This window comes from Gouania willdenowi, unplaced genomic scaffold (genome assembly GCF_900634775.1).
Source record: "Gouania willdenowi unplaced genomic scaffold, fGouWil2.1 scaffold_354_arrow_ctg1, whole genome shotgun sequence".
Classification (NCBI taxonomy): Eukaryota; Metazoa; Chordata; class Actinopteri; order Blenniiformes; family Gobiesocidae; genus Gouania; species Gouania willdenowi.
The window spans coordinates 373,640-390,410 of NW_021145116.1; the positions used below are offsets into that span (position 1 = coordinate 373,640).

Here is a 16,771-nt window from a genome sequence, read left to right on the forward strand (position 1 = left end):
AGAATACGCGTAGGAAAGAAGTGCGTAACTGCAGGCGCGCAAAAAAGTGTTTAAGTCCAGACGTGAGTATGAAACCCTTAATGACACTTTAATCACTTCACACACACACATTGTCCTAGATGAGTGTAAGCAAACATTAAGTGGTTGTCAGAAAAAATGACCTTCAAAGCTTTTAAACATTAAATTCACCGTCCAAGTCATTCGTATTTTATTATAATAAATAAAGACAAGGAGGAATGTTTGGGTTCCACACTGTTTTTTGTATTTTTTATAACAACATCCAAGTGCTGTGTTCTGTTTATAACCTACATTTAGCATCACATCAAGCTGGAGCATTTTGTCAGGAGAAGAGAAAAGTTGAAGTGTGTGGAGTACCGTACTCTGGACAAGTCCATTTTTTTATAATTTACACTCAAAAGCCAAATAACAGTCCAATAAAGTCCAACATAGAAACAAAATCAACAGGAAAATGTTTAAAGTGCAAATGAAAAGCTGACAACAACAAGCAAACACAAGAAAAATAATACACAGACTCACATACACACAGTGCTTTACATAACGAGGGTGGGCGATTAGGGGGTGAGACGCACCTGAGTGACAACAGGTGAACGTGGATCAGGTGGTGGAGGGGTCATCTTCTGGTCAGAGGTTGGGGGTTCAATCTCAGTCTATACCTGTCTACGTGTCGACCTTGGGCATGACACTGTTGCTCCCAGTGGTTGCCTAGCGCCTGTAGTGCACGGCAACTCCATCCCATTGGTGTGTGAATGAGCTGATGTTGTGAAGCACTTTGACTTTACTTTAGTGTATGCATAAAAATATATATATATATATACATCAGGTCTATTTACCATTGAATTCCTCTCACAAAACACACAGACACACACACACACATACACACACACACACACAATATGGAATAAATATGAAATAAAATGAAATGTGTATATGCCAGTAAACAGTATATACTGTACTCATTGAGTGTGTACTATGTTAGTATTTTGAACAGAGTCAGGGTGTGAAGACATGGCAGGAAATCCCAGAACAACAGACTCAACATCAAATAACTAACAAAGAAAATGAGAAAAACTAAATCATTACATATGAGCAACTAGAAACCTATGAAATATGAAATATGGAACGCAGAGAGGGTTTGAACCTATGACCTTAACAGTGTCCAACACAATGTAGAAAGAGAAATACCAACATTAACAGTTACTACAGTGTATATAACATCTAATATATCTCTAACAGTGGTTAAATAAAATCCCATGAACAACTACGTGGTCTTAAAATATGCAGAGAGAGAAACTCAACACAACAACAAAAACACAAAATAATAACATGTCACGAGACAGAACTGAGGCTCAAGCGCAGACAGCACAACAGGAGGCACAAATACAAGTAACTGATTTATTTCACAAAACAGAATTCAACATAAAACCAACCAGCGCCCTAAGTGGGGTAGTGGAGAACTAAGGAAGTGCTGAGCAAACTGAGGGAGACCTAATACTAAGGTTAAATAAGAACAATCAGGAAACTACTGACGAAACCAAAATTCTAGGCCTAAAGGCATAAACTAAGAAAGGGCAAAAACTAACAAAAGAAAACCTCTGAACCCCGAATGGGCAGGAACACTGAGACGCTCGAGCTGCAGCCAACACAGACGAAAGGAAGGAGCCTGGCACAGGAGTGGGGAGGAACCAGCTGAAGGGTGGAGAGCGCAGAGAGATTCCAGAGATGAAGGAGGCAGAAGGGATCCCAGCGGCGGAGAGGGTCTGAGTGAGCAATGTTTTATGGTTTGGCGTCGGTTTGTGGTCTGCCAGTGTCTTAAGTAGTGGTGTGAATACTTGCAGGTGGGGAGACCACTCCCCGCCGCAGCTGGAAGCAATCCTGAAGATTAGAGGTGAGTAGTCCGGACAGTGAGGCATGGAGACCACCAGATGGTGCCAACGGACCACTTCAGGAGATGCCAGAAGTAGAGGACATGACAGTACCCCCCCTCCTACGTGCGCCTCCAGGCGCACGACCAAAACGTTCAGGACGCCGCCGCTTGAGGTCCCTGATCAGGTCTGGGCAAAGGATCCGACTGCGGGGGACCCAGCTCCTCTCCTCAGGCCCGTATCCCTCCCAGTCCACGAGAAACTGGAGGCCGCGACCCCTGCGGCGAACATCCAGCAAGCGCCGAACCGAGTAGGCGGGTGAGTCATCCACCATCCTGGGAGGAGGGGGGGGGGGGAACAGGAGGAGCCAGGGGGGAGTCCCTGGAGGGCTTGACCTGCGAGACATGGAACGTGGGGTGAATTTTCATAGTTCGGGGAAGGGTGAGACGTACCGCTGTCGGACTGATGATCCTCTCCACGGGGAAGGGGCCGATGAACCGAGGCGCTAGCTTCCTGGATTCAACCTTCAGAGGGAGGTCCTTGGCCCTCAACCAGACTCGTTGGCCCACAGAGTAGGTTGGTGCCGGGCAGCGACGGCGGTTGGCCTGCCGCTCCATCCTCTCAGTTGATTGTATAAGTCTGGCCCTGGCCCTGTCCCAGACCCTTTTGATCTGACTGACGAAGGTTTGTACAGAGGGAACGGAGAGTTCTTGTTCCTGGGAGGGGAACAGCGGAGGTTGATAGCCGAGGGAGCACTGAAAAGGAGACATCCCCAGAGAAGAGTTTATCTGTGAATTGTGTGCATACTCCACCCAGGTCAGATGCTCACCCCAGGAAGTGGGGTTGGAGGAGACCAGACACCGGAGGTACGTCTCCAGAGACTGATTGGCCCGCTCCGCTTGGCCATTAGACTGAGGGTGAAAGCCAGAGGTGAGACTGAGGGTGGCTCCTAGAGCAGCGCAGAAGGCCTTCCAGACTCCGGAGATGAACTGTGGACCCCGGTCCGAGACAATGTCTGCTGGTATCCCGTGCAACCGGAAGACGTGGTCAACTAGGAGGGATGCCGTCTCCCTGGCTGAGGGGAGTTTGGGAAGGGCGACGAAGTGTGCTGCTTTGGAAAAACGATCAACAATGGTGAGGATGACCGTGTTACCTCCAGAGGGGGGTAGCCCCGTGACGAAATCTACAGCGATGTGTGACCAAGGCCGAGTGGGCACTGGGAGTGGTTGAAGGAGGCCCGAGCTGGGTCTATAAGGGGTCTTGCCCCGGGAGCAGGTGGGACAAGCGGCGACAAAGTCCCGAGTGTCTCTTTCGAGAGAGGGCCACCAAAACCTCTGCCGCAGGATGGCTGTGGTCCGGAAGCCCCCAGGGTGGCAGGCGAAGCGAGAGGTATGAGCCCACTGGAGCACCTGGGTACGCACAGACTCAGGAACATAGAGAACATTAGGCGGGCAGTTACCTGGGATTGGCTGTTGGGGCTGTGCTTGACGGACCTGATCCTCCACTTGCCAGGTTAGAGAGGCGACAAGACGAGCAGGGGGAAGGATAGATTCTGGGTCACCAGAGGGTTCGTCGCAGGAGAACTGACGAGACAGGGCATCCGGCTTGATGTTACGGGACCCCGGGCGATACGTGAGGGAAAACTGGAAGCGACAAAAAAACAGCGCCCAGCGGGCCTGCCGAGAGTTCAATCTCCTGGCTGAACGAATGTACTCCAAGTTCTTATGGTCCGTCCAGACAATGAATGGGTGCTCTGCCCCCTCCAGCCAGTGACGCCACTCCTCTAGAGCGAGCTTGACCGCCAGCAGTTCCCGGTTCCCCACATCGTAGTTCCGTTCTGCTGGGGTCAGGCGGCGAGAGAAGAAGGCACAGGGATGCAGCTTTTGGTCAGATGGGGTCCTCTGGGAGAGCACGGCCCCAACCCCGGAGTCCGAGGCATCCACCTCGACCACAAACTGAAGGTGGGGATCTGGCTGAACAAGGATAGGAGCAGAGGTAAAGCGTACCTTGAGGGACTGGAATGCTTGCTCGGCCTTGGGGGTCCACTGGAAGGGGATTGAGGTGGAGGTCAGGGCTGTGAGAGGGGCTGCCACCCTACTATAATCACGGATGAAGCGGCGGTAAAAGTTAGCGAAGCCCAAAAAACGCTGTAACTGTTTCCGGGTCTCTGGCTGGGGCCACTCGGTGACAGCCGACAGCTTGGCCGGATCCATCATAACACGTCCTGGGGAGATGACAAAACCCAAGAATGATACAGTAGTAACGTGAAACTCACACTTCTCCGCTTTAGCAAAAAGGCGGTTCTTCCACAGGCGCTCCAAAACCAAGCGGACATGGCTGACGTGTTCCTCCTGGTCTCTGGAATAAATCAGGATATCGTCTATGTAGACAAACACAAAGCGGTTAATCATATCCCGGAGCACATCGTTAACCAGGTTCTGGAAGACGGCGGGGGCATTCGTGAGGCCAAAGGGCATTACTAAGTACTCAAAGTGTCCCAGGGGGGTATTAAAACCCGTCTTCCACTCATCTCCCTCTCTTATTCTCACCAAATGATAAGCATTTCTCAGGTCTAGTTTGGAGAACACTTTGGCCCCGTGGAGAAGGGTGAAGGCAGAGTTTATCAGAGGTAGAGGGTACTTGTTCTTCACAGTTATATTATTTAGGCCCCGAAAGTCAATACAGGGTCGCAGGGACCCGTCCTTCTTATTTACAAAAAAGAATCCCGCACCTACCGGAGAAGTGGAGGGCCGAATGATACCTGCTGCCAGGGCGTCCCTAATGTAAGTCTCCATGGCGGCCTGCTCGGGTTTCGAGAGGTTGTACAGACGGCCAGAGGGCAAGGTGGCTCCGGGCAGGAGCTCGATGGCACAGTCGTAGGGCCGGTGAGGAGGCAAGGATAGGGCATCCTCCTTACTGAAGACTGGAACTAGGTCATGGTAAACCTCAGGAACGCCGGACAGGTCTGGAGGCCGAGGATCTGGCTTGGGATTTACAGGAGCAGGGGATGGGGCTGAACGGAGACAGTTAGCATGACACCCAGTACTCCAGGACTTAACCTGGCTGCCGCACCAGTCAATAGAGGGGTTATGTTTAATCAACCAGGGGTGCCCCAGCACCAACTGTGGGCGCGAATGTTCCATCAAGTGAAAGGTTAGTGTTTCATGATGGTTACCTGCTAACCGGAGGGAGACAGGAACTGTTTTCCGGCGGATCGTGGCCAGGGAGAGGCCGTTGAGAGAACGGGCCTCCACGGGAGAATCCAGTGGCACCGATGGGATGTGGAGCTGCCTGGCGAGGTCCGAGTCAAGGAAGTTCTCCTCGGCCCCAGAATCCACCAGCACGGTCACAGAAAGTGAGTGGTTCTGGAAGCTGAGTGTGGCGGGTAGCTGTAGCAGATGAGGGGAGGTGGAAGCAGTCCGGCTCACTCGTAGACTCCCCGTCACGAGTGAGCCCTCTCTTTTGCTGGTCTCTTGGGGCAGGAAGCAATGAAGTGCCCGGAACCCCCACAGTAGAAACAGGTGTTAGTAGCCCGCCTCTGCTCCCTCTCTTGCTGAGTCAGCGGTGCCCCACTGATCCTACCAACCTCCATGGCCTCGGGGGCAGCCTCAGGGAACGGTGCGGGCGTAGCAGACTGGAGAGTGGGACTCAGTCGGCGGGAGGGTGCTGAGTCCCTCCAGTGTGAGCGCTCTCTGCGCCTCTCCCTCAACCGATTGTCAAGCCGGATGGCGAGGGAGATTAGGGCCTCCAGGCTGGCCACCTCCTCCTTGGTGGCGAGTTCATCCTTCAGAGCCTCGGACAGTCCCCTATAGAATGACCTCTGGAGGGCCGGATCGTTGAACCCACTGGTAGCTGCAAGGGCCTGGAACTCCACGGAGTACTCTGCAACACTGCGGGCCCCCTGCCTCAAGGCCATGAGGCGATCTCCAGCGTCTCGGCCCCGAACTGGGTGATCGAAGACGCGCCTCATGTCTGCAGAGAAGCGGGAGTAGGAGGAGCAGACCTCCCCCTGTTTCTCCCACACAGCTGTTCCCCAGTCCCGTGCAGGTCCCCGTAGAAGGCCAATTAGATATGCGATTTTAGCCCTATCGGACGCGTAGGAAGTCGGTTGTAACTCAAAGACGAGTGAAACCTGAGTCAGGAAGGCCTGGCAAGAACCGAGATCCCCAGCATAGCGCTCAGGAACCGGAACCGTGGGTTCACGGCCTACCGTGGCCAGAGCCGAGGGAGAACCTACAACCGTCGTCTCGTGGGCATTAGTGGGGGTAGGCTGGCTACCTGACGCAGCTATGGAAGATGCTAACACGGACTGCTGACCAGTAAGGTGAGACATTTGACTGATTAAAGCATTAACGCTAGACGCAAGAGTCCTGAGTAGCTCCTCATGCCGGCCTAGAATTGCGTCATGACTAACTACAGCCTGATGAGCGGCTGAGCCCTCATCTGTCGTGCGATCTGCTGAGCTCATTATGGCCAAACCATACTGTCACGAGACAGAACTGAGGCTCAAGCGCAGACAGCACAACAGGAGGCACAAATACAAGTAACTGATTTATTTCACAAAACAGAATTCAACATAAAACCAACCAGCGCCCTAAGTGGGGTAGTGGAGAACTAAGGAAGTGCTGAGCAAACTGAGGGAGACCTAATACTAAGGTTAAATAAGAACAATCAGGAAACTACTGACGAAACCAAAATTCTAGGCCTAAAGGCATAAACTAAGAAAGGGCAAAAACTAACAAAAGAAAACCTCTGAACCCCGAATGGGCAGGAACACTGAGACGCTCGAGCTGCAGCCAACACAGACGAAAGGAAGGAGCCTGGCACAGGAGTGGGGAGGAACCAGCTGAAGGGTGGAGAGCGCAGAGAGATTCCAGAGATGAAGGAGGCAGAAGGGATCCCAGCGGCGGAGAGGGTCTGAGTGAGCAATGTTTTATGGTTTGGCGTCGGTTTGTGGTCTGCCAGTGTCTTAAGTAGTGGTGTGAATACTTGCAGGTGGGGAGACCACTCCCCGCCGCAGCTGGAAGCAATCCTGAAGATTAGAGGTGAGTAGTCCGGACAGTGAGGCATGGAGACCACCAGATGGTGCCAACGGACCACTTCAGGAGATGCCAGAAGTAGAGGACATGACATAACAAGGCTGAATGATTGTAGTTATTCAGCTGCATTTCTCACAACAACACCTGACCTTTATAACGTAATCATTAGGGGGCGGGGCTACTGCTACAAGTAAAGATCAGCCTCTAGATTTATTTTGTGTTATTAAACACAGAGATGGTTCTTTTTGACAAGTCAATATTTGGATAAATATGAGTTCATTTGAAGCTTTTTTAAAAGGAACCATTTCCTTGTCAAACTGCATTTGTTGTGATTTGAGGAAATATTCCTTTTTTTAACACTTCTTTATTTATACGCAGCTCTGACTTCAATAACTGTGTGTTTGGATGAAATATATAAAACAGTTGCTTTAACTCAGTGGTTCACAATCTTTTTGGTCCTGTGTACCCCCTCTTCATATCATAAGTACCCCCTCATAATGGAACTACATCTCTAACTGTGTCTCCAACATCAGGTTGAATCTACAAATTTAAAACAATGAGAGGAATTTAAAGTGGATTTTATTTATTTATTTATTTTAAATATCAATGCAACTTTTCTGTGATTACTTTCATATTAAGTAAATACAGTATTTTATGTAAACTAAACTAAATGTAGCTAATTATTGTCTCCTATTGCTACAGCATAAATTAATCCTGTTTTAATATAATTTTTCTGTACTGTCATCTTGACCAATATCTATTTATTTTATTTTTATTGTAAATTTGAGTTTTGCCTTAATTTTTCCTTTCTTTATTTGTATTTAGTTTTCTTGCTCTTTGTGTCTTTGGCTGCTGTAGCGTGTGAATTTACCCACTGTGGGATAAAGTAAAGGATAATCTAATCTAATCTAGATAGAAAATATGGTATTTTATTGAGCAATAATACTGTTAGTTTGTGGTGAATTTGTACAAAAAGGAACTTAAAACATTTCCCGATTATTTTTAAATTAATTGTTAAATCTTTCTGACTAGCCCCTGCAATTTGCTCCTGTACCTCTAGGGGTACACGTACCCCTGTTTGGGAATCACTGCTTTAACTCATTATTAGGGACCAGCGGTGCTCGGAACCCTATTGTAATCGTTCCGATTGATACCTTTTATAGTTCCGTTGGTAAAAGTGGCGCTGCAGAATAAACCGTACAAGTTAGGGCGGTGCCCTTTGGTGGGTGGGTCCAAAACCCCAGGGGAAAAAAAATCACATATGTTCACCAGCAGGTGGCGCTATAACAAAGGTCAACGCGTTTTGGTCAATAACTCCCACACCGTTTGTTGCAAATTTAAAACCTTCATATCCACAGATTCATTGAATGGCACTGAATTACCTGGGCTAGGCCACGCCCATTTCTGCCTAACTTTTGTCGGAGCAAAATCGCAAAAACTGGAAAACCTCCTTGGGGTTTTGTCCAATCAGTGTGAAACTTGGCACGTAGAGTCTTCAGTTGGACTTGATGTAAAGTTACCAAAATGAGTTTGTTTGGGTAAATTATGCGCAAATTATTTACGAGTAAAGTTTTCTAGCTAGCAACAAAAATGCAAACTGGCTCATATCTCGGTCAAAATAAATGCTAACAACACCAAATCTGAGATCCTTAGTTGGCATGTGACTGTGAGGAAATGCGCCAAATTTGAATGATGTAGACCACTAGGGGGCGCTACAAATAATGAATATTTATATCTCTTCAATGGCAGAACAAATTTTTACCAAATTTGGAGGGTATGATCTTGGGTCCCTCCTAAGGCCATATCTCAAAGTCATTCACAATTGGTCAAAGTGGGCGTGGCTTATTACATCATAACATAAATAAACAAACACAGACCACCCATATCAAAAATTGCGCCACTAGGTGGAAACACATCAGACATCTCGGTCCAGAAAAGTGCAGTTCTAGGAACAGCAAAGATACTGAAGAACCCTCAAGATCCCAGGCCTCTGGTAGAGGACCTGAGCTTGGAGGAAAAAAGAGAGAGAGACCGCCCGCGGAGGACGAGGAAGAGTTTTTCATATATATATATATATATACATGTATATTTTTATATATATATATATATATACTGCTTTTTATGTATCAAAATACTCATTTTAGGAGTGGCTGCTTTTGCTACTTCTCATAAAAGCACATTTAGATGATCACTTGATCACTGAGAGTGTCCTAACACAGATCTTCCCCTAAACAAGCCACACTACAGAACTCACTCACACGTGCTGTCCTTTAGAGGAGAAAAAGATGAAAGCAATACATTTTGCCGCTGTTTGTTAATAAATGTGTTTGTGTGACATTTTACATCAGACTTTATTTGGATTAAAATGATCTTTTGGTCCATATCGTCCAGTTCTACATGTAAATGTATATTTGTGACAAAGGGTTTGGTTCTAAAAACTAAACAAAACAACCAATTACCATTAAATCAATGAATCCATCAAAAGACAAACCATCCAAAACTAAAACAAAGGATGTCACATGTCTCATTAAACTGTATAATAAAATAAAACAGGAAATGAAAAAGTCTGTGTCTGAATAACATCAATTGTGTAATAGGAAAAAAAACAGAATCAAGCCAGTTTTATTTTTCTCCACAAAACAACTTTAACCCGACGCCGACACTACATGACCTCCACCATCATTTCCTCTGGTTTAAATTTAACGCTGACGTTTACACAGAGACAGAACTGTATTTATGCTCGGGACAAAAAAGTGGAATGTACTCAAAGATCTGCAGGTCTGGTGATCAAAACCTCTACAAACCAAGAATTATTTCTGTTTTAAATACATCTACAGCTGTTATAATGAGCTTTGCAAAGCAATTAGCTGTAAATATTCTACTTTTTAATATGAAAAACCTACTATTTCTACAAGGAAGGGCACAAACAGTACAATCTGGTTTTTAATAATGAAGAGTTATGAATCATTAAATCATAGGTGTGTTTGTTCCACCCTGGCAGCCTCTGTGTGCTTTACAGCAGCTAAAAATATACAGTAGCAGAATGTGTGAATATTAATGTAACACAATCACATACATGTTTAGAGACTTTATAGCGAGTGTAGCATATGGACGAAAAATGTCAGATTTTGTTTATAATCTTGTTCAAAAATGTCCTCTCTTGATTGACTGGTTGGCGTAGACCAAAGGTCTCCAACCCGTGGTTCCGGAGCCACGTGTGGCTCTTTCATCCCTCTGCTGTGGCTTTGTGTGTATTTATTCATTGAGGAGGATGCAGACTTTAAGGTGGGACTAGAACACTGTCCATAGAACCTAAATCTCACTGAATCACCTTTTGGGATGACCCTGGCCACGCCCCATAAGGAGCTTTGACTCCTTTTTTATACTCAAGCTAGAGTTGGTGTCATAACATTTTCAGGAAAAGTCCCGTCGTGGAGTGACACACGTTTTAATACCACTAAACCTTTTGTGAATCTGCTCCTGAGTGCGGATGTTACCTATACAAGCCACACAACAGAACTCACTCACACATGCTGTCCCTTAAGTGGCACATATTGTGCAGCTGTTTGTTAATAAATATGTGGCATTTTGATTTAACCCAGAATAGTTTTCTAAAAATAATGAGATTTATGTCGTATATCAGCATTTTGAGAAAAAATATGAAGATAAGAGTTTTGGTCCATATTGCCCAGCCCTAATCAGTGACCTTTATTATGATTATTCTTCTTCCCGTCTACGCCTACACCGTTTGTCCGATTTTGACAATTAAGATATCAAACTTTTCAGAAAATTCCCAAGATTTATGCTATCGCTTTTGTGATTTATAACTTTTAATCTTTTTTAGTTATTCTGCATGCAATTGCATCCACTTTCAACTTTTTCAACCTTATTGCTAATGTTCAGCTAATGTTAGGTTAATGCTATTGTTAACGCTTATGCTAGGCTAATGCTAACACAAGCCTGTTGTGACAGCGGGGGCCAAAAAAAGGGGATTGTATGAATCCGAGGCTACATTATCAACAATAATGTCCAATCTGAGAAAGAACAAAGTGTTGTGTCTGTTTTTGTGTTATTTTGTCGTCCTTTGTACTCGTGCAGATAATGGAGGCAGGCAGGAGTGATGTCATCCATAACAAAGTCTGTTTATCGCTAAAATCAGTATATTTTCAACTTAAAAAACTACAAAGACCGACCAAAGAAATAATAGAGGAACCAACAGACGGAAAGAGAGACGGACAAACGTCAGAAACCACAACGACACCACAGAAGAAGAAAAAACAGATACAAATCAAAACCCACATATAAAAAGATCCTCCTGTGGTTTGATCTCATATCCTGTAACTAGTAGTAGTAGTCGTATCCAAACTGAACCAAACTGCTCAAATAAACAACACAACAAACCTCCAAATGACCAAACAGTTCTTTAAACAATTAAAATTAAAATATCAATAGTCCTGCAATAAACACACGCCACCTTTAAGAAAAGTGCTTTTGGAAAATCAATAAATTGAAATGACCTTGATGTTGTTACTGCTGAAATGTTTGTAATTGTTCTAACAATGGAAAAGAAATGATATGCTATACTGTATATACACTCTGAACACAGAACAAGGAGAAAAAAGGTGCAAACAAGGACATTTTACTGTAACTGGAAAGTTCATCATATTGTTCTGTTTACAGTAAAGAAGTTTCTAGAAATCCTAACATAGAAGGTAAAATAAGATGTTTGTTCCTCAGTGTTCCCTCGACAGAACCCAGTATTTAGTTGTAAATGGACTTCACTTGTCTGTTTGATTGATTACATCTTCCCACAGTGTGATTCTTCAATCAGACGCTCCCATAGATCTTTGCAGATAAAGCTTTAATACGGGAAGGGTTGGCGAGGAGGGACACAGAAAACAAATCCAAAATCTAATTTAACTCACAAACAGGAGAATGTGTACATCAGATTACAATCAAATTGAATTTCCTACTCCACATTTCCCAAGTTGCTTTTTTTCCCACATGTACACAAACAACTGTCGGTTCCTTCACAAGACGACTGTGAGGTATTTTATCCTTTCACCCTCTCAAACTGAGCCCCACGATTTTCATCTCATCTGGAGTCTTTCTATAAAAAACTCTGTTTTATTTTAAAATTCACAGGTCATTTCCCCAGATGAAGAACCGTGCTTTGGTTTCTTTACATTTCTATTTTACGCTTCTTATTTCATCGTATACACTGTCGGACCCCAAATGACCTCAGAGGGACTTTCATCACTTTATCACACTGTATTTTCAGGGGTGTGTATGTGATAATCTATTTCACGTTCAACTATAACGTTGCATATTTCATGAGCGTGTTGAGTAAAGATGAGGCACAGTAGCTTCAGTCAAAACATTTCTATGTTTGAACAAACGCTAAAAAACATGTTTCTTATTCTAGGATTTTGTTTTAAACATGAGCACAAACCGCCGTCAGTTATTTCATTTCATTTCATTCATTTATTTATTGAACACACATAAAAAACTACATTTAACGTGCAAGGAGGGAACGAAGCACAAAGGGCTCGTACAAGAGCTCCGCCCCTTTCAATAAACACAAACAATTTAAAATAAAGGCTAATAAACAAACACATAAAATCATAAAAATGCACAATTAATTTTTGATATATGAGGTAAAACTAATATAGAAACAAAGTTCACAAATATTAATATCAAAAGACAAATGAAAAGAAGGATATGGTTGTTATTGGGGGGGAGCCGATGGTCTTTATAGGATATGTTAAATTAATGATGTGATGTACGGGCAAAGGGTAAATATAGAGATTATAGTTATTATTACTGTATCTAGTACGGTATGATTATATATTTAAGTTAATATATATTAAAGTAATAAATGAAAGGACCAGGGTTACAGTATGTGACCAATTCAGTGTTTCATCAGCTAATATTAATAAATGTAGTGATATTGACTTGCAAAATTTCTGACTCAATGTATGATTTTGCTTGATGTTTAGGATTAGATTAGTTTTTATTGCAAAAGATGATGAAGTTATATTTCTTTATGTTAAGTGTTAATTTATGAAGTTGAAACCATTTAGAGATTTAGAATAGCTCATAATTTCTATCAAATGATTCATTGTGAGTTATTATAAGAGTTTCATTAGCGAATAATATAGAAAGCTAATGTGTAAAGATCATTTATATATATTATAAATAATAATCCTGCTCATGGTGCCATCATTAATAACCATACAGTAGGTCTAAATGCATGAACACCCCAGATTCTGATATGATGAAACTCTGGACTGGAATCTGGAATGTGCAGCTGAGGAACCAACCAACATACCTGAGTCTTATTTACTTCTGCTCATCCAGGGTTCTACCTCTACCTGTAGCCCCTCCCCCAGACAAACAAAACTCAATGACAAAATAAATTATCATAAATAACAAAACATGAATTACCCAAACATCCATAACAAATTATTTTAAACTAATTCACCTCCAATGTTTTAAAAATCCATAACAAACCAAAATGACACAAACACCCCTCTACAGATGGTTTGTCCCAACACCAGCTCACCTAACACCCCTATTTACAAGACTTGGTTTAGTCCCTCTGGTTTCCTGATACTGCTACAGTATGGTGGTGAGTTAGCTGCTAACAAACACTAAGGCTATGTCAGAATAGTGCCTCCTATCTCCTTTCCTATCCACTGTTCCTTTACCTCCAGAAGTGTTTCAGTGGCGGCCATGATGAAAAGCATTCCAATTCTATTTAAGCTCAGGAAAAGAGTCTCAATGCTTCCTTTATAACCTCCTTTAGCCTAGGAAACATTGATACGACCTTTACCAAAGGAGACCACATAATGATGACCCACAGTTCATTGCAGTGACAACATTTAAAGGGACACACTCATCAGTGTGTTCATGGAAACTCATGATGACTGACAAGTAACTGAGATCATATAAGTTATTAATGTAATAATAATGTAAAACCCATATATTATTATATATAGACATGTAATCAGATTATAACTGACATAAAACAGACACTCTGTGGTTCTAGAAAAATGATCAGAAACATTTTTATCCACATGATATTTTATTGATCATAAATAATATTAATGAGTAGAAGGTGAGTGTGATCAACCATTCTCTATGTGACGTTCTTTAGTTTACCTTTAGTTCCTGGTATCCATGGTAACCTCTTTTCCTTTGATTTACATTAAAACCTGTGATTTATGACATTATATCAGTGGAAAGTGTTTGAAATGAACTTTTAGTTTATTTTAGGACATTTGTAGTTTTTTCACCACAACAGACGTCACTAACCTTATTATTATTATCATTATTACGTCACCTAGTGGAAGTGTCTGATTGTATAAACAAACGTAATGGCCTTTTCCTAACTCCTCTCCTAACACCTTTCCTTAACCCTGTGAGGTAAGAAAGGAGATAGGAGACTATGACATGGTTATTAAAGATTTAACCAGGAACGATGATGACACAGATCAATGACTGAAGATGTTTAGTTGACTCTGTTCACGTAGTGTGAACGTCATAACTCACTATGTCACAGTCGTCCATGACGTAAAGCCTCAGATTAACAAGTGATTTTAACATGAATGTGCTTTAGTTTGTACTTCTATCTATGAATGATGTGTACAGTATGTGAGGAAACAAGTCACTTACATTTCCTTCATTTTGTGACCAATTTCTATTTCATTTGGGTTCTGTGGGATAATATGAGGAATTTAGCAGGATTTTGAAAAATAAATTGTATTCTTTCTCCAATTTGATATTAAAAAAATAACTGCCATCATATGATATAAGCGTGGGAAAACTCTGCAAATACTGTAGATTTTCATTCAATTTGTGTGTTTTGTGGGACTATGATATGTACAACTGAATGATTTATGTTTTTATTTTTACTTTCTCCTGTGGGCCACATTGGATGCTTTAAAGGGCCGGATTTGGCCCTCGGACCGTAAGTTTGACACGTGCTTTAGAAAAATTAGAATAAGAATTAAGTTGTTTAAACACTTGTTTATTTAATATATTTAGGAGTTGATTTCAGGATTTATGTATTAGTCATTTTAAGTCATTTTAAGTTCACTACAAGCCTGGCAGTTTTTCCCTCTGTGTTGTAACTACAATCTTTTAGAAATAGTTTAGAATTAGTTAATGTACAGGAATTGTATTGTTAAATGTAGTAAAAGCTTTATTTTTAGCCATGTCCTGAAATAGCGCTAGCTTTTAATAATAAGTGTCAATAATCTCTCACTTTAAAAAGTAATCAGATTGTCCTTTTTTCTCACACTTGTTTGACCTGTAGGTGCTTTGTTCCCGTGGTGTGAGATCCCATTAGATGATACAATATGTGGGAAGAGGAGAGACTAGACAGATGGCTAAAAAACTGTTAACACGGGAAGGTCACCTGACTGTTATCAGTAAAGGTCATAGCTGTAATACATTAGGAGCTATTGTGTGCACAGTTAATAATACAACTACTTTAAATGGAAATGTACCCACATGGATATAGAAATCTAGTTCAAGGTTAATTTAGCTTTGCTCTCAGTATTCTAGTGTGTAGATACAGTAGTGTTCTGATATAAACTAAGATGTTTTAAAATAAAAGATAGGATGCTGCTGTGGTAAAGAACCAGTATCTGTGATTTATTTCATATGTTCCTCACGTGAGGATTCATATAGACCCAACGTGGGTGTTTCCCTGCTTGAAATTAGTTACCAGTACTTTTATTTTGGAGGGGATTTAGCTATGAAGCAGAGTTTTGAGATGTTTGAAATGTTCCACTAATGTACTACACACTACAAACTCAATGAGTATATACATCCTGGATGGATGGAAATGCACTAAACTATTGAAGTAAATCCTGTAATACATACAAACATATTCAGTCTTTAATCACATGTATATTACGTGTTACTTCAGCACATCTGCTGCACTGCTCTGTCATCGTTTAGTTCTGCCTTTTGCTCTTTTACACTGGTTGTTTGTCCTCAGTGTGTTTGTTGATCTATTTTCAGTCCCTTCCTCACCCTCGCTCTCAAAGCTCCACCATCTGTCCTCTTCACGCTAACGCTAACGCTAATTATAGAAAGCAGGGGATAAGTAGCGTCTCTTCATAAAAACAGTCAGTGTTTATTGTCTAAAGGAGAAGCTGAGTCTAATGAACCAGTGAGAAAGGATTAAAGTATGCACTGGTTAGGGCTGGGCAATATGCCTGTAATATGTATCACAATATATGTGTTTCATATCATAAAAAATACTTTTATTTTAAACATAATCTTTAACATTTAAAAAGAAATCAACCAAACTATGGGAAAATCTAAGAAACCTCGTTAACAAAATAAATTGTTAACACAAATATGGACATTATGGGACCAGCTTTTTCTGTGAACACGTGAAATATTCAAAAATATTTAGTTTCACACGTTGTGGCGTTTGAATGTTAGTTTTATGCTAAACATTTATTTCACACGTGTGACATGTTTTATTCATAAGTGTTAAATAATCAAATCCGTGGCTCTTTGTGCTTTGATAACTTTTAAGTCTGGAAAACAACTTTTTTCATATTGACCACAATTTTCTGTAGCTCCCAGTTTGGCACCAAATCTTTAAAGACATTTGGAAGTATATTGTACGCATCATGACGCCCCAACACCTTACAGTACTTTCTAAATGTTCAGAAAGCATCACAAAATGCTCTAAAGCTATTTTTCTCCACATTATTCAGCCTTCTTGCATCCAGAATAAACACAAACTGTGACATCACTGCACGTCTTTCATTCAAACATAGTCAAATTCACAGATTATAATTTGCCTTTTCATACGAGCTGAGA

At 42.4% G+C, this 16,771-nt stretch overlaps 1 protein-coding gene across 3 annotated transcripts in view; it reads right to left on the reverse strand.

Moving 5' to 3' along the window:
• Positions 1 to 16,771, reverse strand: part of clstn2a (calsyntenin 2a) — a 188,436-nt gene that overhangs the window by 100,947 nt on the left and 70,718 nt on the right. The window lies entirely within an intron of this gene.